The sequence below is a fragment of the Babylonia areolata genome, chromosome 2 (genome assembly GCF_041734735.1).
Source record: "Babylonia areolata isolate BAREFJ2019XMU chromosome 2, ASM4173473v1, whole genome shotgun sequence".
In the NCBI taxonomy this organism is placed as follows: Eukaryota; Metazoa; Mollusca; class Gastropoda; order Neogastropoda; family Buccinidae; genus Babylonia; species Babylonia areolata.
The window spans coordinates 5979862-6004604 of record NC_134877.1 but is presented as its reverse complement, the minus strand read 5'-3'; the positions used below and the strand labels follow the sequence as shown (position 1 = coordinate 6004604).

Sequence of the window (24743 nt, the reverse complement as noted above, 5' to 3'; positions counted from 1 at the left end):
TGATGGACAGGAAAGTAGGGCATAGCCTTTGACAGTGGGTGGGGGGTGAGAGTAGGGGCGTATTGTCTGAGTGTTCTTCCGGTTCGCAAGTCGTTGGAAATGGCTTTCAAGGCCTGACTAAGCGCGTTGGGTTACGCTGCTGGGCAGGCATCTGCTTGGCAGATGTGGTGTAGCGTATGTGGATTTGTCCGAACACAGTGACGCCTCCTTGAGCTACTGAAACTGAAACTGGAAATGGCTGTGTGGGCGGTTGACAGCAGCATCCGTTTACCTACAGTACCACTTTTGTGTGCAGTTTGATTTGACCAAGCATCGAATTTTCCGGGTGTTGACATTTTGGTGAAGCATGACTGGCAACTGGCTAACACCATCTCTTTGGCCCTGTAATCATCTGAACATGTTTCGAACAGGAAATCACAACCTTTCACACAATGTCTTTTTTTTTTTAAAGTTATATGAAAACACAAGCCGCGACCGTGACAAGCAAGAGATGAAAAAAAAAAGGGGGGGGGGGGAGGAGAGACAGAGAGAAAACAGCACGAAACTATTTTAGTCAAAAACATTTATTTCACAATAATGATTTTGTAATATCTGGTGGGTTTTTTTTTGTTTTTGTTTTTTAATGTTATGAGTAAAATCGTTAAAGAATTTCTCTTCCAATTTTCACTATTTCCGGTTTTGTAATATCTGGTGGGTTTTTGTTGTTGTTGTTGTTTGAAATGTTATGAGTAAAATCGTTAAAGAATTTCTCTTACATTTATCACTATTTCCGGAAGAGTAACTTTTTCCCCCGGTCTCCCAGGGGAACACAGACCAGTTAACTCTGAATTTTAAGAGTCACCTTCCTCTTTACACAAGAAGCGGGAAACAGGAAAAAACAAACAAACAAACAACAACAACAACAACAAAACACGCATGATAAAGACTATGCCTGAGAGTATATATGTGCGTGCCTGAAATCTGATCGAATGACACAGGAAACGAATGATAAGCGCCCAACGGTAGCCGTCAGTCGGCTCTACCCAGGTAAGCAGCCTCTTGTGCAAATGACCCTGAGTTTGTAAAGCGCTTAGAGCTTGGTCTCTGACCGAGGATAGGAGCTATAATTGTAAGTGTCGATATAATTCATCATTCATATCAGGACTGACTCGTTAGATTGGCAGCCGTTCTAGGAGGTGGTAGATTCTGACTCTAAACCCTCGAGAAGCCAGCTAGGTGCGCGAACAGTCCCTGGCCGTGTTGACTCTGGTTCATGGACGGTCCCAGTAAGCATAGTCCCAGCCATGAGGTAAGGGTCTCACTGTTTCGCGGGTCACATTCCGGAAAGAGAGACAGACGGACAGACAGACATATAGTCCAATGTGCTGGTTGATGGTTGGTCGTACTTTTTCCATGCTGCTCATGAGGCACAATCTTTTTTTTTTTTCATTTTGTTTTTTATCAGTGGGTCACATGAACTTCTGCACTGGCAAATAAATAACATTTTTTTCTAAAAAAAGGGATAAAAAAAACAAGAGCCAAAAAAAAAAAAAAAAAATGAAAGGGGAAAATAAATGAACAAACATACATACGTATACATCCCTACATGTCTGCCTGATTTCATATACATGTACATTTCGTTGTAACATTTTTAATGTATGGTTACCTCTAAACGGGGTTTTATTTGCTCGCGTACGCGTGTATGTGTATGTGTGTGCGTGCGTGTGTAAGCGCGTGTTTTTGATTTCATGACATCGGAGTTCAACATTAAATATTCCAAACCATACACATAGACTTGTCCCACACACATTTCTACAAAGACAGCTGCTACCATCCCCCTTCTTCCCACCTCCTCCCTTGTCGTTCAATTCGTGATGAGCATTTCCCTTTCCATGTAAATCTGTCCAATGCATTTATATGTTTCTGTATATCATTTCTTGTTCAAAGATTAAAGGTAAGGATATTGGCGTGGCTGTCTTTGTCTCTTTAAAGATACTGTATGCATATATTCCTTATCAATATTATGTGACTGACCCTTTGAATGATAATATTATTGTATTTAAAGTTGTCTGATCGTTTCAATCCACAGAGGACTTCGTTCACATTCAATTCCAGTCTGACGCCAACTGCTCCAACTATATAAAATTCGATATGTTTCCAGAATAATTTCACTGCCGGGCATTTGTAGATACAACTGTATCTGCAAATCTAGCATTTCGTTCTTTCTTTTCTGTGCTTTTGCTTTGCCGTATTCAATACAAAAATTCCTGATATTTATTTTACAAAGTTCCCATTTGTCTTGTGCATTCAATTCTCTTTCATTTGTCAACCATGTGTCTAATTTGTTATTCATTTGTTATGTAAAGTTGGTGTCAGACAGGTATGAGTTGTTGAATCGCCAGTAGCCTGGTCCTTTTTCAAACATACAGTTATTAATTTCTAAAATAAAAAATATGTCATCTGCATTGGGAACTGATGATACATGACAAGAATCACAATCACTAATTATGTTTTCATTTGCAAAAACAGTAATCCAACCATGTGTGTGTGTGTGTGTGTGTGTGTGTGTGTGTGTAAGTGTGTGTGTTTATGTATGCACGTATAAAAGTAAGAAAAGAAGAAACAGTCAAACGAAACGAAACGAAACAAAGAAGTACAGATACATAACTAAGGTGTTTTTGTTTGCATTGCTACATACTCTCCATCCACAAGACCTAGAGTAAGAGCAACAAAACAACTACCAACAGACAACAGCTGTTTAGTGAAAGAGAAACCCCAAGTGGAAGAAGCAGAAATGAATTAACTCATTGGGGACGGCCAGTCAGTTTTCTCCCTTTCTTTCCCCCTCAGAAGCACCATCGGTCCTGTGGGTGTGTGCCCAGCCCAGTCTTGTAGCTTTCGTTTTTAGAAATGACGTAATCTGTGTCTTCCTCCATTTCTTCAATGTGAGAACCTTCCGCTTGTAACATGTTAATGATGCCAGCAGCCGTGAAACGCTGTCATCATGGCCTCTGTTGTCGTTCGTACGGAAGGAGTTAACAACACCAAGCAACAGAAGCAATAATCCCTCAAAGTCTGTTTTGCAGCCGTCGGGGGGAAAAAAAGATTACATTCTCTCTCGAGGCTTGAAGCGTCTGGAATGATAATTCAAAATACAAATCTTCGTAAGCCCTGGAAATGGTAGTGTCTTGTCTGTGGTCAGACCAAAGGATTCAGAAATGTCTCATGAAGGAAGAAGGAGTTGGAGTGTAGGGTGAGGGGAGAGAGAGAGAGAGAGAGACTGTCAGTGACTTTTAATAGAAATAATTCCAGAGTTGAAGTCGTGCTTTTTTTCGTTTTTTTCTTCTTTTTTTTCTTCTTTTTTTTAAAGCGGAAATGCTGATTCCCATATGAGAAAAGCGTCGATAGATTTAGCGACAAACTTTTGAAGATTTCTATAGATTTAAAGGGGAAACTTTTGACTCCCCAAAATACGAAAAGCGTCGATTGTCATGACGACAAACTTTTGATGATGCACACCAAAAAAAAACCGCTCCGGGAGAGAGACAGACAGGACGGCAAGAAAGGGGGGTGAAGAGACGGGAAAGGTGTAGCGAATGGACTGGCCCGGGTGGGACTGAGCGATGCCCTCAGAGAGTCCAGAAACAGGAAGTGACGGAATGAACTGCTTGTCAGATCTTCAATCCTTGTTCCCCACACGGTCGTATATTACGGAATGGAAGAAGAGTACCAAGGCTCAATTGCACATGTAAGAATTGTGTTTCATTTTGTCGATTATTGTCCATGCGTCAGATGCACAATGAATGGAAACAAACCTTGTGTGAGTGTGTGTGTGTGTGCGTGCGTGTGTGTGTGTGTGTGTGTGCACGTATTCAAATATACGCGCGCACGCGCGTGTGTGTGTTGATTTTGTTGCTGCTGTTGTTGTTTGTTTGCTTTATATATATGATATATATATATATATATATATAGATATATATATATATGTGTGTGTGTGTGTGTGTGTGTGTGTGTGTGTGTGTGTGTGTGTTGGGGGGTGTATACATACATACATACATACATACATACACTTTTTGGGGGTGGGGGGCTTGGGAGGGGATATATACAAGATTATTTTCGATGGGACTTAATCATGTATGATATTTGAAATATGATATGTATCAGCTGCACTATGAACGAAAAACAAATCTTTATGTTTATCAATTTCGTTATTGTCGTTGTTGTTGGTACATATGATTATGAAATACGATATGTCGATTCATCTGAAATATGACATTTCCGCTATGTCATGTATATCAACAGCTGTGATAAAGTTTTTTTGTGTGTGTGTTTGTTTATTTGTTGTTGTTGTTGTTGCTTTTTTGTTGTTGTTCTAGTTGGGGGGGGGGGGTTGATGTTGTTTTTGGTTGTCTTTTTTTGATTGTTTGTTTGTTTTGGGTTTTTTTTGCTGGTTTTCATTACATTATGGTGTGTGTTTTTTGTTTTGTTTTTTAAAAAGAAGAAGAAAAAAAAGAATATCAGTATATAAACTTAGAGAATGGAGAAAACAGAAAACAACTCTAAGCTTCGTTTCAAGAAAAAGATGGAAAAGGCGTACATTAATTCTCTCCATACGAACGGCGAAAGAGACGACGTTAACAGCGTTTCACCCCCAATTACCACCATCAAAATATTGCAGGCGAGAAGTCTCTTATACTGAAGAGATGAATGTTGACAAAGAATACCACAATTCTGACGACGGCAGCTAAAGGTTGGGTCATTCAGACACCCACTGGACATCCGAGGGGTCTGTGTAGAGGAGAAGAGAGGACTGGCCGTACTGAGTGAGTTGAAGTCGGGCAAGCAAAGAAAAGTGAGTCTTAGAAAGACTGTGTCAAAGTTGTTGTTGTTGTTGTTTTTTTAAAAAAAAGGTTAAAAAAATGAAACCGATTTGATATGAATATTTACTGAACAGGATCACAGCGGCATCGAACATGGATTCGTTCGTTCATCCAACAGGCTCACGAGATACGTCGTTGCAAGAACGTTGCTGACAATGTGATCTGTATTGAAATCTGATCACTCGTCCCAACGATTGTCCTACCCCACCTCTGTGTGTATGTGTGTGTGTGTGTGTGTGTGTGTGTGGGTTCGTGTGTGCGCGTGTGTGTGTATGGTGTGTGTATGTATGTGTGTGTGTGTGTGTGGGGGGGGGGGGGTTGTTTTGTTTTTTTATTTGTGTGTGTGTGTGTGTGTCTGTGTGTGTGTGTGTCTGTGTATGTTGGCGCGCACACGCGCGGACGAGTGTGTGTGTGTGTGTGGGGGGGGGGTTGTTTTGTTTTTTTTATTTGTGTGTGTGTGTGTGCGTATGTTGGCGCGCACACGCGCGGACGAGTGTGTGTGTGTGTGTGTGTGTGTGTGTGTGTGTGAGGGAAGGAAAGTGGATGATGTAATGTAACAGCCCACGGGATGGACGGAATTCCTGCAGAGATCTTGACGTCTGTCAGTCCGTTGGCCCCCGGAGCCTTCCTCGCCCTCCTCACCAGCACCTGCGGGAAAAAACAGACATCCCCAAAGACTTCAGGGATGCCACGCTCGTCTCGCTGTTCAAGAATAAGGGCAGCAAAGCTGACTGTGGCAACTACCAGGGTATCTCCGTCCTGTCAGTTGCCGGGAAGATCTTGGCCCGGGTCATCCTCAACCGCTTGACCCCAACATATCGGAGGAAAACATGCCAGAGGCACAGTGTGGATTCCGTCCAGGTTGTAGCACCATCGACATGATATTTACAGTCCGTCAGGTCCAAGAGAAATGTATCGAACAGAATATGGGCCACTACGCTGTCCTCATAGACATGACCAAGGCGTTCGATGCTGTCAGTTGGGAGGCTGTCTGGACAATCCTGTCAAAGTATGGCTGTCCGAACACGTTCGTGAACCTGATCCGCCTGTTCCATGATGACATGACTGGACTGGTACTCTCTGGTGGAGAAGCGTCGGAGCCGTTCAACACCACAAATGGCGTCCAGCAAGGATGTGTTCTGGCTCCCGTTCTCTTCAGCCTCTTCCTCTCACCTGTGTGCTCAGCCATGCTGTCAGGGACCTTGAACATGGGGTGTACCTGAGGTGTGCGGATCGCCACGCCCAAGACAACGGAGAGAATCATGTTGGGAGCACTCTTTGCTGATGACTGCGCCCTCGTGGCACACAGGGGAGTCTGACCAGCTCATCGTCAACACGTTTGCTGAAACCTCCCGTCTCTTTGGTCTCACCATGAGCTTTGGTGAACCAGAGGTCCTGCTACAACCTACTGCAACTTGCTCCCGCTTCCACCGCTCGTCCCTCTCTATCACCATCGAAGAGACAGAGCTGAAGACCGTAAAAGAATTCAAATATTTTGGCAGCGTCATTTCCAGTGATTGAACATTGGACAAAGAAGTCAACGCCCCCTCCACTGCCGCGCTTGGGGTGAGTCTTGCCAAAGTCTTCAGTGTCGGAGGATTCATGGGGAATTGTTGTGGGCGACATCCTCTGCATGTAACAAATCAGAACAGAAATCACCGCGGATTTGTGGCCTTGGCTGTGCCTGAGCAGCACTGCAGTGTCTGATCTGCAGAGTCACCCTCTGACGACAGGTCGCGCCATTCAGCGATAGTTCCCAGCAGATCGCTGGCATGTGGACAGCGACAGTTTGAAAACTGGGCATCGTGGTTGCGAGTTCGGAAGGATCGAGATAAATAATGTCATGATTATGCCGTTTCAATGGCAGGGCTTATTTCAATTTCGTTTTTGGCTGGGATGCAAACAAGAAAACGCAAACGAGCAATCATTCAGCAAACAGGTAAACTGTAACCAGACAACTTGCCAGCTAACTAAAAAGGACAAAACACGTGCGCTCCCTCAGTCGCCTTCCGCACGCGCGAGACGGACAGACTAGACAGTCACAGAGAAATGCACGCGCGAGTGAATAGTCGACGCATGGCACGCAAGACAGAAGAACACGCGCACCCACACCCAACCCTACTCCCCCCCCCCCCCTTTCCCCGCCCCCACTCCTTCACCCACCCCCCTCCCACCCACCCATCCACCGCCGGCCGACACCTCTGGAACCACGGTGACGTGACGTCACGCGGCGCTATAAAAAGCGGGGCGGCTCACATGCAGTGACGCAGAACTGAAGTTGTAAGCCTCGCTTTCAGACAGCTTGTGGACGGACCACCTTCCGAACGGACGCGCGCCCAGCGGCAAACCTGCTTACAAGTTTGGCATCCTCTCGCTCCGATCGCCGTCTGTCTCCCCTCAAGTCTCATCACTCCACAGTTGGGGCCTGCTCACCTTGCCATCCATCCATCAGCCTCCCTCCCCTTCTCTCTCTCTTGCATCGCTTCGAGCTGTCCTAGGTAAGTTTTCTGTAGTTGAAGCTTGAGTGAAAGTTTCATCAGGTAAGTGCGTTTGCTGGAGTTATATATTGTAAGTGGAGAAGAGAGCTGTGTTATCAATGGTTTCTCCAGTCAATGGGAAACCATTTACAGCTTAGTCTTTTTGTGAAGGACTATGACTCTCAAACTAGGAGGCAAAATTGCACTGGCTCTCAGTGCTGCAGCCTTGTGGGCTAGTTGGCCTTTGGGAACCATCCCAACGCCGACTGTCCTAAAACCCTCTTGGCCGAGAGAGTGGGGATGTAACTTGGGCAAGACACTCTCCACTATAATCAAATTCTAGCCCAAATAGTCGGAACAGCAGTTGCCTCCTCTGCTGTTCTGATGGTCATAGTCGGACACGACTATCATATAAAGGAGAAAATTCATTATAAAAAAAAAACAACGTGGGTTGTAAGATAAGATAATAAGGGTTCTTTGGGACACTTAAAAAAAAAAAAATCAAAAGTGAGTCTTATTTTACAACCTACAGTTTTTGTAAACTTTCTCCATTCAGTGTTTTTACAGACTCAGCAATCATTCTTCATTTTATCGTCGTATGTTTTAAGCACATGCTGGCTGTGTTTTGTTTGTGGCTTCGAGAAATGCGTGTGTAATGTACAGATGCTGCATGTAACTCTTTTCGGATTTTTTTTTTTCAGTTTCTGCGACTGTTCCTTCTTCTTCCACATGTGTGTGTGTGTGTGTTCGTTGTGTGTGTGTATGTGTGTGTGTGTGTGTGTGTGTGTGTGTGTGTGTGTGTGTGTGTGTGTGTGACGGAGCACATTATAACTTTTTTCTTTTCTTTTCTTAGTGCTCTACATGTGACTTTCTTCATTGGCCGAAAATTCAAATGAAATAGAATTGATAAATTATCAATAACAACAACAACAATAGTAATGATAATAAGAATGAGAAGAAGAAGAAGAAGAAGAAAACGAAAGATTCAAAGCGAAAAGAATACACTGGAAAACAAAGAAAAAGGATATAGGAACAGACTAATTCATGCTTCTTTTCTCTGTGTGTGTGTGTGTGTGTGTGTGTGTGTGTGTGTGTGTGTGTGTGTTCTGTTTGTTTTTTTGTTGTTGTAGTAGTTGTTGTTTCTAATGATGGACATGTGTTGCATCCTATAATGTTCTGCGAGTGCCTTCGTGTGTCTGGGCTGGTTTTCCGATCCTTTTTTCTCCTTCCCTTTGACCCACTCGCCTTACCCCCACCCCTTCTCTATCTGCCCTTTTACTTTTCTTCTTCTTCTTCTTCTTCTTCTTGTGTGTGTGTTTGTGTGTGATCAAACAGATTCACGAGAAGTGTGGTTATTGAGTTGCGTATAACAGGCATTGCATCTCGTTAGACACTTGAAAGGTTTACGATGAAAACATGAATTTTCGTTTCTCCCAAATCATGTGAGGTTTGTTTTTTACTCTCCTAGCTCGTCTTTAATTGTCTTAATTTGGAACCTTCCTTTAATTTTGTGTATACCATTATTCTTAACCTCCTTTGCTAATTGGTGTACTAGTGTTCTTACCCTTCTTTGCTCATTGATATAATTATTCTCCCGTCCGTCCGTATTGATTTTAATTTATATTTCACATTGGTACAAGATCAGCAAGTGTTTTTGTTGTTGTTGTTTTTTACAATGAGCTCCTCATTTGGTGTAGTTTGTATGGTATAGGTCTATATGCATTTGGAAGTTATTTTCTCTGTTTTCATTTTCTATTATTCATTTATTTCATACTTTTTTTTTATAATCAGGGCTAGCTGTTAGCGTTTTATCTTTTCATTGTTGTCTTTCATCATAATGTGATTAAGAAAGACTCGCGTTCATATTTGAACGCGAGAAAGAAGGGGGTGACATTAGTTTCAAGTGGTAGCCGAGTGGGAAGGGAGGAAGCAACAGTTTCAAAACAAGTGGGGAATATTTCAGAACTCACACTACAGAACGATGTATGCCTTTCAACAATTCATGGCACGGTACATATATGAGAACATTTCTCATTTGGAATATCGCCTAATTGGGCAGATTAATATGTTGCCATTCTCTTTCGTACAATACCTCATATCGACGATTTCTACAATATTATTTCGAAAATAAGAGAACACTTTAAAGTTTAGAATGTGCTGTATTTACAGGAATCGATTTCGAGTCATAGGATAACGCTTGGTGTAAACCGACATTTCTCTTGCGCCATTCTGAAACACTTTCTTGAACAATCATGCACAGTTTTACCTTGTATATCGTTGGGTTTTGTTTCTGTGTGTTCGTAAAACGGATTTTCAAGAAAACGTCGACAAGGAAGCTTTTTTTTCTCTAGAATATAAACAAGAGTCTTTCCATGGAAATACTGCTGCATACAGGGCAAAAGTGTGTGTGTGTGTGCCTGCGTGTGTTTGTGTCCGTGCGCGCGCGTGCGTGCGTGCGTGCGTGCGTTTTTTTCCGCTCCATCTCTCACACTATATCGTCGGCATCACTCCCACGCCGATGATCCTGACTCTGCTGCCATGTTTTCGGAACATCCATCCACGTCTTCCTTTGAGAGTCTGGTACCCTGACCACCACTGCATGGGCTCTTGCTGAAGGGGAAAAGGTAGCTTCTCCTTCTGGGGTTGCAACCTGGGACCTCGGCTTCCGCTTCCTGGGCGTGCGTTGCCCCGCTAGTGACCACTACGCAACTGTTGTAGTTGTTGGGGTGGGTTCTATCTTCGCGCATTGTCGCGCATTGTTGTACATTATTACGCAGTCAGGCACTCTCACCCTTTGTATCTGAAGAGGTCAGAATAGAGAACCTCCGTGAAACGACCTTGTGTGGGGTGTTCATTCCCTTTTCCTCCCCCTCTTGTTCTTCCTTACCCTCTTGTGGAAAACGCTGTATCGAAGATAGAACCCAGCCCAACAACTACAACACAACCATCTGATGATGATGTAGAATCTGTTCCTACAGGCAAGCAAGATAAGGGCAGCGCATGTGCAGCTGCCTGCGCACAACTTCATCTTTCATTGTCACAGCATTTGAACAACTGTCAACAGAAAGATCCTTCGTTTGTGTGTGTGTGTGTGTGTGTGCGCGCGCGCCTGCCTGCCTGTCTCTCTGTCTGTCTTTCTTTGTCTGTATGTCTATGGGTGAGCACGCGCGCTTTTTCGTGCGTGCTCTCTTATCAGAAGAACCAAAATGAAACCAGAAGCAAAGATACATTAACAATAACAGCGACATAAACATCGCTTTTTCACATTTCGGAAGGAAAACATGCAGCTTTGAACAAACTCGCTGTTTTATTTCCTGTTGTTTGACATTGTGTTTTTTTTTCTGTTTTCATGTCAGTTTGGTTGGTTATTTTCGCTCGTTATGCCGAGTTGTTCCCGAAACATCACGTAAACATCAGCACAAATCTGAATTAAACTTGCCATCGTTGCACTCGTATTTCATGCATACGTCATTATATAAAATACCATAAAACCCACAGAACGGTTTTTGTTGTTTTGTTTTGTTTTGTATTTTTGTCTAATACCAGTCCAGCATGCTGTTCTCTGTTCGACTGGCTTCTGTCCACTCGGCCAGGCCATTTTATTAGTTTAACTTCGAGACCATTGACGTCATGACGAGTTGTTTTTTGTTTGTGTGTTTGTGTGTTTGTTTTACTTTCTAAGCAATACTTTGCGTTTCACGTTTGACGCAATGTGCTATCAAAGTATAAAGAAGGGCGGGAAACATGAAGTAAAGAGCGCACGATTTCAGTGGCCATCGTAATTCAAAGCTGTTCTTTTTCTTGAATTACCGACAGATGTTTTATATTTCACGCATGGAAGTGTGGATCAGAATACTGACAGTAGCCTATATGGAAGTTCTCGACCCAGAAATGGGCATTGTTTTGTCAGGAAGACGTGATAAAAAGTTCAAGGAAACTTCGATAACAAAGGAGGCAGGAAACAATGAGAGATGATCTGCACTGTCAGTTTGAGAATTCGTGAAATGTCGGAAATGATGCGTTCGGGATTTTTGTTGTTGTTGTTGTTGTTGCCCCCCTTGCAATGAAGTTAAAGCAAGATTATTCCAAAACAGAGCATCCAGCAGATTTTTTTTTAACTCACTCAGTACGACCAGTCCTCGCTTCTCCTCTACACAGACCCTTCAGATGTCCAGTGGGTGTCTGAATGACCCAACCTTTAGCTTCCGTCGTCAGAATTGTGGTATTTTTTTGTCAACATTCACCTCTTCAGTATAAGAGCCTTCCGCTTGCAATATTTTGATGATGGTATTTGGCGTGAAACCGCTGTTAACGTCGTCTCTTTCGCCGTTCGTATGGAGAAAGTTAACCCGATACGGCCGCTGACGAATGTGTTTGTAAGTGGAGGGCTGTCACCTCATGTGACCATTCTATGTTTTGCCTTGTGTAACCATTCTTTGTTACCTACAAGCTCCAGAAAATACAGCACAATGCATCTCGACTCGTCCTTAAAAAGTCAAGGAGAGAGTGCTACTGCTCTCCTGCGGACACTTCATTGGTTGCCTGTTCAAACCAGAATCGAATATAAAGTTGCCTGCCTATGCTTTCAGTGCCTGAATTGTGATACCACACCCTCATATCTTTCTGAGCTTGTTAACCCGTACTTGCCAAACAGAACATTGAGATCTCTTGATTCCTCCCAGCTAACTGTTCCCCGATACTTCCTTAACTCCTGTGGAAAGAGGTCATTTTCCGTCTTCGGCCCAACAACTTGGAATTCTCTGCCTATTGCTCACAGACAAACAACTCGTCTATCTACCTTTAAAGTAAATCTTAAAACTTATCTTTAAAAAAACAACAACAACTTGTCATAACTCTAATAGTGCTGTTGTCCCAAGCCCATGGCAATGTGAGTATGTGTGATGGGAGAGTAGAGAGAATGGGAGTGGGTAGATGGATGGTGGTGGTGTGGTTCGGAAGAGAGATTGACCCGATTTTTACCCTTTTTACCTTTTCTATCCAAAATTTTATTTTACAATTTTTACAAAATCTGTGGCACGCAGATGTTCCTTTTCACATGTATGTATTTTAAGTGAAAATTGCTGTCATCTCAGCCGTTTAATCATGTGTGTACGTGTGTCTATGCGTGGGTGTTAGTGTGTGTTGGAGTGTAACAGTTGTAGTATTGATAGTATGCTACTTTGTGAGTTGTATGCATTGTGTTTTTTTGTTTGTTTGTTTTTTTATGATATTAATGCTTTTGTTTCATGTTTCTACTACTTTTTATATGCTTTCTTGTTTCACTTTAGGTACTGGATTGTAAAGCGCTTAGAGCTTGCTTATGCTCGTATTATAGCGCTATATAAAAATAAATTATTATTATTATTATTACCTCGTGTGACCATTCTTTGTTACCTCGTGTGGCCATTCTTTGTTTTGCCTGGTGTGACAATTCTTTGTTACCTCGTGTGACCATTCTTTGTTACCTCGTGTGACCATTCTTTGTTTTGCCTGGTGTGACCATTCTTTGTTACCTCGTGTGACAATTCTTTGTTGCCTCGTGCGACTATGCCTTGTTACTTCGTGTGACCATTCTTTGTTACCTCGTGTGACCATTCTTTGTTGCCTCGTGCGACTATGCCTTGTTACCTCGTGTGACCATTCTTTGTTACCTCGTGTGACCATTCTTTGTTCCCTAGTGTGGCCATTCTTTGTTTTGTCTTGTGTGACCATTCTTTGTTACCTCGTGTGACCATTTTTTGTTACCTCGTGTGGCCATTGTTTGTTACCTCGTGTGACCATTCTTTGTTACCTCGTGTGACCATTCTTTCGTGTGACCATCCTTTGTTACCTCGTGTGACCATTCTTTGTTACCACGTGTGACCATTCTTTGTTTTGCCTCGTGTGGTCATTCTTTGTTTTGCCTTGTGTGACCATTCTTTGTTACCCCGTGTGACCATTCTTTGTTACCTCATGTGACCATTCTTTATTCCCATTTGGTTTTTCTCTTGAGACTGCTCTGCAGTTATGTTGACTACGCCACTTAAAAAGTGCGCAGTGAATATCATTTGTTACTTCAAATTCGTGCGACTGTGGTCTCCAGTGCTGACGATCAAGCGCTATCCTCGGCCAGAGACCAAGCGCTTTACAAACACGTTGTTGTTTTGCGTTCATCACACCAACGACTATGGTTTTTAGTTGAGTATCACGAAAGATAAGAAGGGTGGTGGGTGTCTGCTTCTCTGTCTGTCTGTCTGTCTCTGTCTGTCTCTCTCTGTCTGTCTGTCTCTCTGTCTCTGTCTCTCTCTCTCTCTCTCTCTCTCTTCGAGCATGCCTTTGTTGTTAGTAATAACAGCGATTTTTTTTTTTAAATGTGACGCAAAGTCATTATTATCATTGTGATTATTTGTTCTGCTGTTGATGTTGTGATTGTTCTTGTTGGTGTACTTCTTCCTTTTGTGTGCGTGCGTGTGTGAGTGCGCGCGCGCGCACGCGAAACTGCCTCAAATTGCACGTGAAAAAAACACACACCTAAAAGTAATGACAGAAACAGTGACAACAACAACAACAGTAGCAGCAAAAATGTTATTTAGAAGAGAAAAAAAAACAACTACAAGCACATTTATACATAACTTATGAAAAGAATCGTTTTTTCTTTGTCCTGTCGGGGTGAAATCTTGTGATTTTACACATGGCAACCACAGCAACAACATTAACAGCAACATCAAAATTAATAACAAAGTAGTTTTCTTCCGTTTTGATTTTTCAGTTTCTCTTCTTCACCTTTTGAGCTCAGTTTGATCGGTTAGTGTCCAGCCACTGACTTTGCAACAAAACACATTTGCATGTTCCACGAAGCATTTCCAGGATCTAAGTACAAAGGTCAATGTGATTTAATGAACACATCATTCCATAAAATGCCAGAAACTTTGTGAAACAGATTGTTTAGAGTAAAAAAAAAAAAAAACCGTTGGCCAGGATTCATTTGTTTCAGGCCAAGATCGTATGAAAACAATTCTTGGGAATCCGCGAAACCGTGCAGCCATTACACAGACTGTCAAATCGGGTTTCGTGAAATGTTAAGAATCTTGGATTCGTTGTAATCTGAAGTTTTGAAAGTTTTGCCTCTTCCACACATACAAGACACGCGAACACACACATACACACACGCGCACGCACGTACACACAGATACACAGATGCGCGCACGCGCAAACACACACACGCACGCACACGCAATGAAAAGGGATATCGTTTCCAGCATCTTGTGCTTTCATATTTATCGTTCGTAATTCAACTTTCTTTTAATCGTGAATTAAAAAGGTGTTGTTTTTTTCACCGTCGTAGCTTTTAAAATTTGTTTTGTGCCTGATCTGCTGGTATTGGCTTAAACTGTTGAAATTGCCTCAAAGTAGACTTTGTAATCAGACATACGATATGATGTTATATCCGAGATAGAGAAAGGAAAAGAAAATTGGGCTTCTTGTGTAGGAAACGTTTTGTCTGAAAATGATTTTGCAGTTGTGTGGATGTGTCAAGGTGTGGGATATGAGCACACTTTTATTTCAAAATTTAAATCCGGACTGCTTGATATGGTTAAACCAAATTGACACTCAGTTGTTCTTCTGTGATGCCTAATGTGAACTATGGAAGTGCTGCTCTTTGGCTTAATTCTTGTCGATATTTGATTTTTAAATGAACGATGATCTTTGTAGTTGCATTTCTTGTGAAGAGAGAGACAGAGTGAGAGGGGATGAGAGAGAGTGTATGTGTGCGTGTGTGTGCGCGTGGTGTGTGTGCGTGGTGTGTGTGGTGAGGGGGGGGGGGCGGTAGATGTGCAATGCGGTTTGGCTGACTGAAATGGAGAGGCACGTAAATTTCAGTAATCTTTATATTTGTATATAGCTATTTCCATTTGGTGCCATTTAATTTATCTTTTTATTTTCTATTCATTTTATTTGTTTGTTGTTTTCTTCTTATGTTGGACATGTGCTGCTGCCAAAAAGAAAATCTCTGTACCAAAGTATAGACAATAAAGTTTGTGTATTGTAAAGTAAAGATAAGTACAGCTGGTCACATTCATTCAAAGGTATACTTCAAGCTGTAAAACGCCTGACTGTTATTACGAATAAATGGCATCATACAATCCTTGCCCAATTACATCAAGAACTCTTGGCTTTAATGCCAACAAAAAAATGGTTTATGCCAGGTGCGTCCACAAATTCTCCATGTAGCTCCACAGTTGATGATGAAATTCATTTTATGTTTGATTGTAAATCATACGATCATTTCAGAAGTAAATGTGTAGTTTATGAAAAAGAATTTACAAAAACAAACAAACAAAGGATCTCTTTAGCATCTTAACATCAGAAGATCACCCGGGGATAATCTCGATGGCAAAATTCATATCAGAAGCTATGAAGATTAGGCAAAAAGCACAACAAGGATAACTACGTGGGCAAATAGGTTCGACAATTTTCTTCTGTAGCCAGTGTTGGAATATGTTGCATGGTGCATTGATAGATGAATGAACGGAGTTATTATGTGTTGGGTGGCCTGTTGATTTCTATTATATTTCTTCAAATGACCATTTTATTCGTTTGTTATGATGGTTTGTTATGAAGTGAAAGCACGTTGATGCATTCCCCCGTGTCATAAGGACCTCATGGTCAATGACATTAAAGTGTCAAAACGTCAAAAAGCCACCCTCTCTCTCTCTCTCTCTCTCTCTATATATATATATATATATATATATATATATTATATATATATATATATATATATATATATATATATATGTGTGTGTGTGTGTGTGTGTGTGTCTGTCTGTCTGGCTGGCTGGCTGGCACTCACTTGTTTGTTTTTTTAATTCAACAAGAATTGTGAAACTTGCTGTAAAGAAGTGTGTCATGTTAGGTATCAAATTATCAATTTGTTTGTGTAATAATTTATTGTTTATCTATCTATTCATTTATCTGCGTGTTCGTTCGATACCTTGGCCAAAAAAAAGATAATTATTTCCTTGCAGAGAATACTTTAAATTCCTCTCATACGCGAGGTTTTTATTTAGAAAAAAAAAAAGAAACAAAAAAAACCAACCGACTAATGTTGGCTAATTTGCTTTTTTGACTCACTTGTGTAAACATTTTCTCTGCAAATACTTTGTCAGTTGACACCAAATTAGGCATAAAAATAGGAAAAATTCAGTTCTTTCCAGTCATCTTGTTTAAAACCATATTGCACCTTTGGGATGGGCACAAAAAATTAAAAAAAGAAGCCAAATTATATGCAAACTGCATTTACTGTTATATTTTATTTTTTTTGTATTCTCTAAACTTGGCACTTTGATCTGATATTCTGACACAACATCAAGAGCAGTCATTATTATCAATTTTTGTTCAAACATGAACTTCTTTTGCTAAGCATGGAAGTTTTATTTAATTTGCAAACGTTTTGGTGCAGATAATAAAAAAGGGCAATTAATCTGTAATTAATGCTAGGGGACTTAATTTGCTTCAAAACTGATCTTTCTCATCTTAAACATTACATTTTGAAATTATACTCAGTACATAAAAAGCTTGTGTGTTTTACTCTCAGTGTACAGGGCTTTCACTATGTTCATTCGCCCAAGTGGTCTTTTTCGGAAAATGCTAAAATCAATATGACGAGTGGACTCTACAGATCTATTGGCTGAGCCCTGAAGGTCATGGGCAAAAATCAGTTGCGTACACATATTTATACACATTCAAAGCGCGTGCTCATATTCTTTGCGAACGCGAACGACGCCATTTTGTTTCAAGTTGTTGACCTGCCCATTCAATCCTATATTCAATGGACAGTACATGATAACATGTGATGGAAAGTTGGAGGAGACCGTTAAATATTTATACAGAGAAAGATTTGTGAACGCCTCATCACTTACTGGATTATGCCCCAAACTGCCATAAAACTATCCACAGAATCAGTCGGAATTCACAGTTAAAAATTGTAAACCATGCGAGTTAATACCTTTGAACTGATTGCAATGAAACGAAAAAAATTCCAGTCTTGACTTTTCTCAAAATAAAGTCCTTTTCACTTCATACGACGTTTAGAAGTACTTGTACTTGGCTCTACATGTTATTAGTTCAACAAAATACTAAATTTTACATATCAACTTTAAAGCTATAAAACTAGAATGAACATAAAACAGAAATTGAATCGACCGTGTCATACTACATTCCCGGCGGATGTAACTAAACTTGTACATCTATCTAGATCTAGAGAAAACGGCTAAATGTTGCAGTGTGATCGCGGCGATAGCCACGTCTCCTTTACCGCGGACTTAAAAAGATTTTTTTTTTTTTTATTGCCCTTAAAGATTTTTTTGAATGCCCAAGATACACCAGAATAATATGATTTAAACAGCGTTCTCACTGCGAATACCGCAGTTGGATTATCGCCCTTTAAAAAAAGTATGTTAAAATATATCAAATTTTAGAACGTCAGTTAAGGAGCCACGATAGTGTAATGGGTAAGACAGTTTCTTCTCACCCGAACACGCGGGGTTCGAATCTGGTTAGGACTTCTTTTTTTTTTTCTTTTTTTTAACCCGAAGCTTTATAATAACAAATACAGAACACATTTTAACGATTAGATTTTTTCTTTAAGTGTATCATAAGTGAGTCTTGAAGGCCTTGCCTCTCTTGTTTATCTTCTGATTATCACACTTCTGGCTACTGTGGAATTTGAGACGTGTAAGGAGCTGTAACCTTGTGGTAATCTACCTTCAATATGGATCTAAATATTTATATATCTCTTAACTACTAAACACACCAATGTTGATTGACTGACTGATTGATTGATTGATATGGATACTTATATATCCTCCGTCGGAGACCAAGCTCTTAGTGCTTTACAAACACGGGGTCATTTATACAACAGGCTGCCTACCTGGATAGAGCCGACTAACGGCTGCTATTGGGCGCTCATCATTCGTTTCCTGTATCATTCATTCAGATTTCAGGTATGCACACATACAGTCGGACAAACATGTAATATTTAACATTTTATGTGTATGACCGTTTTGTTTACTTATCCCGCCATGTAGGCAGACATACTCCGTTTTCGGGGGTGTGCATGCTGGGTATGTTCTTGTTTCCACAACCCACCGAACGCTGACATGGATTACAGGATCTTTAACTTGCGTATTTGATCTTCTGGTTGCATGTACACACAAAGGGAGTTCAGGCACTGGCAGGTCTGCACACATGTTGACCTGGGAGATCGGTAAAATCTACACCCTTTACCCACCAGGTGCCACCGAGATTCGAACCCGGGACCCTCAGATTGAAAGTCCAACGCTTTAACCATTCGGCTATTGTGTATCAGGCACGAGTTTTTCGAGGTAGAAAGGAAAGTTAAGCGATAATGAAAGCGATTGTATAGATACTCAATTATCGTAGATCAAAATAAACGTACCGACTGATGATCGTGAATCGTCACAGCGAGGCGCGCGCGTACGCAGCAGACAGGACTTTCCCAGCTTAAAAACAAACAAAAACAACTAATGTTTGTCTGCGGAAGACCGTGCGCGTCAAAAATGTCAAAGCACCCGTCGACGAAATTGAAAAAGAATTGATAATAAATCTGTTTGAATACTATAGCACTTATAACTCACAGGACACGTTTAGGAATAAATGTTCTTTATTTCACATATAAATAATATTTCCTGTTGCAATTAGTGATGGGTATTTTGATTCAGACTGTAGACTTAATGTGTTCGACTAGGAAGAGAGTGTTCACGGATGCGAATTCTATATAAAGACCAGGATCGTCTCTCTCTTCCACTAGACCTTGAATGGTGGTATGAAAACTAGTCCTTTGGGTGAAACGAAAAATCGAGGTTCCTGTATGTAGCTTGCACTTCGCACACGGAAAAGACCCGTCGGCAACAAAAGGGCTGTCCTTGGCAAAATTCTGCTGAGCAGTCCACATTGACGGAAAGACAGCTACACTGACAGAGAGAAAAGAAAGAAGAAGAAGAAAAAAAAAAATGTGGCGCTGCACTGTGGCGACGCGCTCTCTGTTGTATGCAGGTCCTGCCATGCACAAAGGAGAAGAATCCACGCTGCTTTGAACACGACACGCACTAGACCATCTGTGTGTCTGTCCGCATGTGTGTGTGTGTGTGTGTGTCTGTCTCTCTGTCTGTCTCTCTCTCTCATAATTCTCTCTCTCTGTGTCTCTGTCTCTCTTTCTTTCTCTGTCTCACCCCTCTTACTCTCTCGCTCATTTTCTCTGTGCGAGCGCGTTTGTGTGTGTGTGTGTGTGTGTGTGTGTTATTATGATAGAAAAAAAAAGATGATCTGTTCTTTTTTCTTGTCTTTGTTTTCTTCATCTTTTTTTTTTTTTTTTTTTTTTTAGCTGCTGCAGCTGCTTCTAGTCATCCTCTTCTTTTTGTTATCTTCTTCTTCCTCTTCTTTCTTCTTCTTCTTCTTCTTCTTCTTCTTCTTTCTTCTTCTTCGTCTTCTTCTTCCTCCTCCTTTTCCTCCTCTTCTTCTTCTTGATTTTTTTTTTTTAAATTGTCTTTTTGTTGTTCTTGTTTTTCTCCGCTTCTTCTTCTTCTTCGTCTTCCTTTCACACCAAAAGAACAAACATACTGCCTTAGAATGCATGGAGCCCAACGCCTATTCCTACACCCCCTCCCCCATGTTTTTTTTTTTAAAATTGTTCATCATCATCTTTTACATCGTCTTCACGGTGTATATTGGATGTTCACATTCTCTCTCTCTCTCTCTCTCTCTCTCTCTCTCTCTCTCTCTCTCTCTCTCTCTCTCTCGCACACATGTGCGCGCAAGCACGCACGTACACACATACACACACACACACACACACACACACACACACGAAAAGAAAAAATAAACGTACGTGTGAACGGGGTGATGAAAACAACAACAAAAGTGGAAGAAAGAAATGAATAAAGAGAAGAGAAGAAAAAGAAAGAAAGAAGAAAAAAAAAAAGAGAAGGTAAAAGAGCACGTCTTCCAAACTTTCGCCCTTCAATTTATCACTTGAAATGGTTTCGCCTTCGTTGATTGCGTCTTTGAAAGAAGCAGAACTGGATGGAGAAAGCTAAGAAGTGCCGTGCACTGTAGATCAGGCCTGGGGAAAGCCAAAAGAGTAAAACGAAATAATAAGTAGATAAAAGAGAGAAAGAAAGAATATGGTAAACAAAAGAAAAGAAAAGAAAAAAGATATAAAAAAAAACAAGTGGGTGTGGGGGGGCGGGGGGAGAGAAAGAACAAAGGGAAGAATTAAAATGAACGACAGAAAGAAATCCAGAAGGATAGAAAGACAGGGTAAAGAAAGGAAGAAAGATTGAAAGAGGGAGGAGAAAAGGAGAACAAAAGAACACGTCTAGAATAAGAACTCACTCTCACTCACTCACTCATTCCCTCGACCGCTGGGGTCGTTGGGGGGACATGAGGAAGATGTCATAGCTCGCCACGCCGTTCTGTTGGCAGCTGTCGTGAGGAGATTTGGCATCGTCATTTTGGTCCATTCCTTGACGTTGTCGGACCAGCTCTTTCTCTGTCGCCCCCGTCTGCGCCCTCCCTCTACAGTCCCTTGCAGGATGGTTTTGGAGAGGGTGTTATGTCGTATGACGTGACCAAACCATGCCATCTTCCGTCGTTTGACAGTCGCCAGCAGTGGTTCTTGGGGCCCAACAAGGTTGCTGACCAGGTTCCGCACATAGTCATTGGTCTTGTGCTCCTTGTAGGAGATGTGTAGTAGTCTCCTCAAGCACTTGGTTTCGAATGCATTCGAATAAGAACTAAATAGAAACAAAGGTAAGAGACAAGAAACAACAAAAGAAGGAAAGAGATAAAGACAAAGGAGCAACAACAACAACAACAAAAAGAGGCATGGACACGCTTTAACTCACTCCGTACGGCCAGTCCTCTCTTCTCCTCTACACAGACCCCTCGGATGTCCAGTGGGTGTCCGAATGACCCAACCTTTAGCTTCCGTCGTCAGAATTGTGGTATTCTTTGTCAACATTCACGTCTTCAGTATAAGAGCCTTTGCTTGCAATATTTTGACGGTGGTAATTGGGGTGAAACGCTGTTAACGTCGTCTCTTTCGCCGTTCGTATGGAGAGAGTTAATTGTGTCTGAGGGTCAGAGAAAAGGAATCCAGAAAGCTAAGAAAGCAGAAAAAAAAGAAAAAAAAATTGCAAAAGATCGTCATGAAGAACCTAAAGAAAAAGGAACATGATATACAAGACAAAAGAAAATACAAAAAACTCCCCAAGAAGAACATAAAGAAACAGGGAACATCAAGATTTTTGACAAATGGACAAAGACATTAAGAAAAACAGGAGAGACACGCGCAGCCTTAATTCCTTCAAGCGCGCTTTATAGTAAAATCAGTAAAGAGAGAGAAAAAAGAGAGAGGGGGGGTGGGGGGGGGGGGGAGAGAAAGGAAAGGAAATCATTCTTAGAGAACAAAAGCTAAAAGAAGAAACAAGACAAAAGAATACAATACTAGTGGAGAGGGACAGCTTATTACGTACTCGCGCTCTAAGAAAGAAAGATTGAAGAAGAGGGGTGAAATGAAAGAAATATTAGAAAACAAAGAAAGTAGAAAAAGAATGAGAGAAGTCCAGAAAACAATAAGAAAGGAACAAAGACAAAACGAAAGGAAACTACACCTTTTTTTTTCAGAATATGCCCATGTCCCTCTTGAAGGTGATCCAAATTCGACATTAATTTATGACGAACATGAAGATGCACAAAACAAATAAATAAAACATAAGGAGAAACACAGGGGGAAAAAAAGAGAGAAGAACAGAAAGGCAAGGCAAGGAGTGTATTTCGTGTGCCCCCTGGGGGGATTGAAACATTACATACATTCATCTTTTACACAGATCATGCACCAGCTGTTTCAGTTTTTCAGTTTCAGTAGCTCAAGGAGGTGTCACTGCGTTCGGACAAATCCATATAAGCTACACCACGTCTGCCAAGCAGATGCCTGACCAGCAGCGTAACCCAACGCGCTTAGTCAGGCCTTGAGAAAAAAAAAGATCAATAAATAACAGATAAGCGTACATAAATAAATAAATAAATAATAATTATAATATAAAAAGGTAGTAGTAGTAGTAATAATAATAATAAATAAATAAATAAATAAGACAACAATAATGATGATAAATAAGCAAATAAATGTAAAACATGAAGACACACATTCACACATACACACACACATGCATAACAGATATGCACCAAACATGCAGTTTCACAGATATGAAAGTACAGTCAAATACACATAAACATGCACAGCGACTAACGAAAAGTAAGGACATGCGTATCATGTGAGCGCACAGAAGAGAATGTTCGAAGAAAGAAAAAAGGAAAGAAAGAAAAAAAATGTACGGAACATTAAAGAAGCAAATATATACGAAAAAGATAGAAACGAAAACGAAACGAAATTTATTCAGTTTAGGCCAAGGCCCCTCCAGAAGGGGGATAACTAATAATGACATCATGCACTGTTGATATATATGATATGTATACACACATACGTATATGCGCATATAAACGCACATCCACACATTTCTATATACCCATACGCATAATATCCACACATACGAACTCCTTACATAATTACAAAGTACAATATACTGACGCATCCCATCCCTAAAAAAAAAAAACATGATAGTAATAATAATCTGATAAATGAACAATAGTTGGTGGTTCCGCATTTCTTGACTAGGAATACGATCTCGCCTCTTCAAGGCTTTATACAAGTAAATACACAAATTCTTCAATGTGGTTTTGTTGTGAGTCGTCATAAGTAAAGTCCAACGAAAACACACTTGGGTTTGAGTGGAATTTCACAGGAATATACTCATGACGCAGATCATTAAGGGCAGGGCAGAGGAACATAATATGTACTTCATCATCTGTTGCATTTCCACATAATGGGCACCTCGATGTATTATCAGACACTATATCATATCGGTAGCGTCACGCAATAGCCGAGTGGTTAAAGTGTTGGACTGTCAATCTGAGGGTCCCGGGTTCGAATCACGGTGACGGCGCCTGGTGGGTAAAGGGTGGAGATTTTTCCGATCTCCCAATTCAACATATGTGCAGACCTGCTAGTGCCTGAACCCCCTTCGTGTGTATATGCAAGCAGAAGATCAAATACGCACGTTAAAGATCCTGTAATCCATGTCAGCGTTCGGTGGGTTATGGAAGCAAGAACATACCCAGCATGCACACCCCCGAAAACGGAGTATGGCTGCCTACATGGCGGGGTAAAAACGGTCATACACGTAAAAGCCCACTCGTGTGCATACGAGTGAACGCAGAAGAAGAAGAAGAAGGTGGCGTCATTTAGACTGTCATACTCTGTGTTCGGGAAGAGGGTGGGGGCTGGGGGGGGGGGGGGGGGTTCAGGGTGCATGCAGGGTGTGATGTCCAGAACATAGGAACAAATAAATATAACAGAGGGACAAAGAGTAAGAGAAGCAGGAAATGCTACAACTAATTATATGCACCCGCAGTAGACAAAGTTTAAAGAAAGTTGGGAAAAGAAATATGAACCTCCTGAAGAAGAAAGAAAAAGTAGGAAATGCTACAACTAATTATATGCACCCGCAGTGGACAAAGTTTGAAGAAAGTTGGGAAAAGAAATATGAACCTCCTGAAGAAGAAAGAAAAAGCAGGAAATGCTACAGCTAATTATATGCACCCGCAGTAGACAAAGTTTAAAGAAAGTTGGGAAAAGAAATATGAACCTCCTGAAGAAGAAAGAAAAGAACAAAAACGAAGACAAAATTAATGAACAATGAAAAAAAAAAGACAGAGCGTAACAAAAGTGGGAAACGGACCTGTCGTATCACGTCCGCGAGCAGGAGAGAAAGACACTCAAGGAAGGGAGAGAAAAAAGAAAAAGAAAAAAAAATGTACAGGAAAAAGAAACAAAACAAAAAAGAAGAAACAAAGATGGAAATGAGAAACAAGCGAACAGAGTAACAGAAGCGCGAAAGAACGCGAAGCATTTTACGTTCACGCGCAGAACGAAGAATCACGCCCTTGAACAGTTTTCTCCCGGGGCAGAATGGGGTGGAGTGAGAGGGAGAGAGATAGGGATGGGGGTGGACAAGGGCATGGGCTGAACGGGTAGAGAGGGGGGGGGGGGGGAGGGAGGAAAGGGGGGCGGGATCACAGCCGATGAAAATTAGTGCAGACGAAACACAGCCAGACAACGATGACATCTTTGAAAACATTCTTACGTCGAAATTTAGGTTAAAAAAAATGTATTAAAAAACCGAAAAAAAGTAAAAGACATTCGCGAAACGTCAATCACTGTGCCTGGTTCGTTTCCTGAACGAGGCTTCTTTCTTTTTTAATCTAATTTCCAGATTAGCTCGTGCAAGGT

The 24743-nt window shown here is 41.2% G+C and overlaps 1 protein-coding gene across 1 annotated transcript in view; it reads left to right on the top strand.

Annotated features, from left to right (window-relative positions):
• Positions 1–7131: 7131 nt before the first annotated feature.
• The window catches only part of LOC143297005 (uncharacterized), a 76823-nt gene continuing 59211 nt past the window's right edge, over positions 7132–24743 (top strand). The window contains exon 1 of the mRNA XM_076609126.1: positions 7132–7357. The gene's annotated coding sequence lies outside the window, so the exon portion shown is untranslated. The remainder of the gene's footprint in view (positions 7358–24743) is intronic.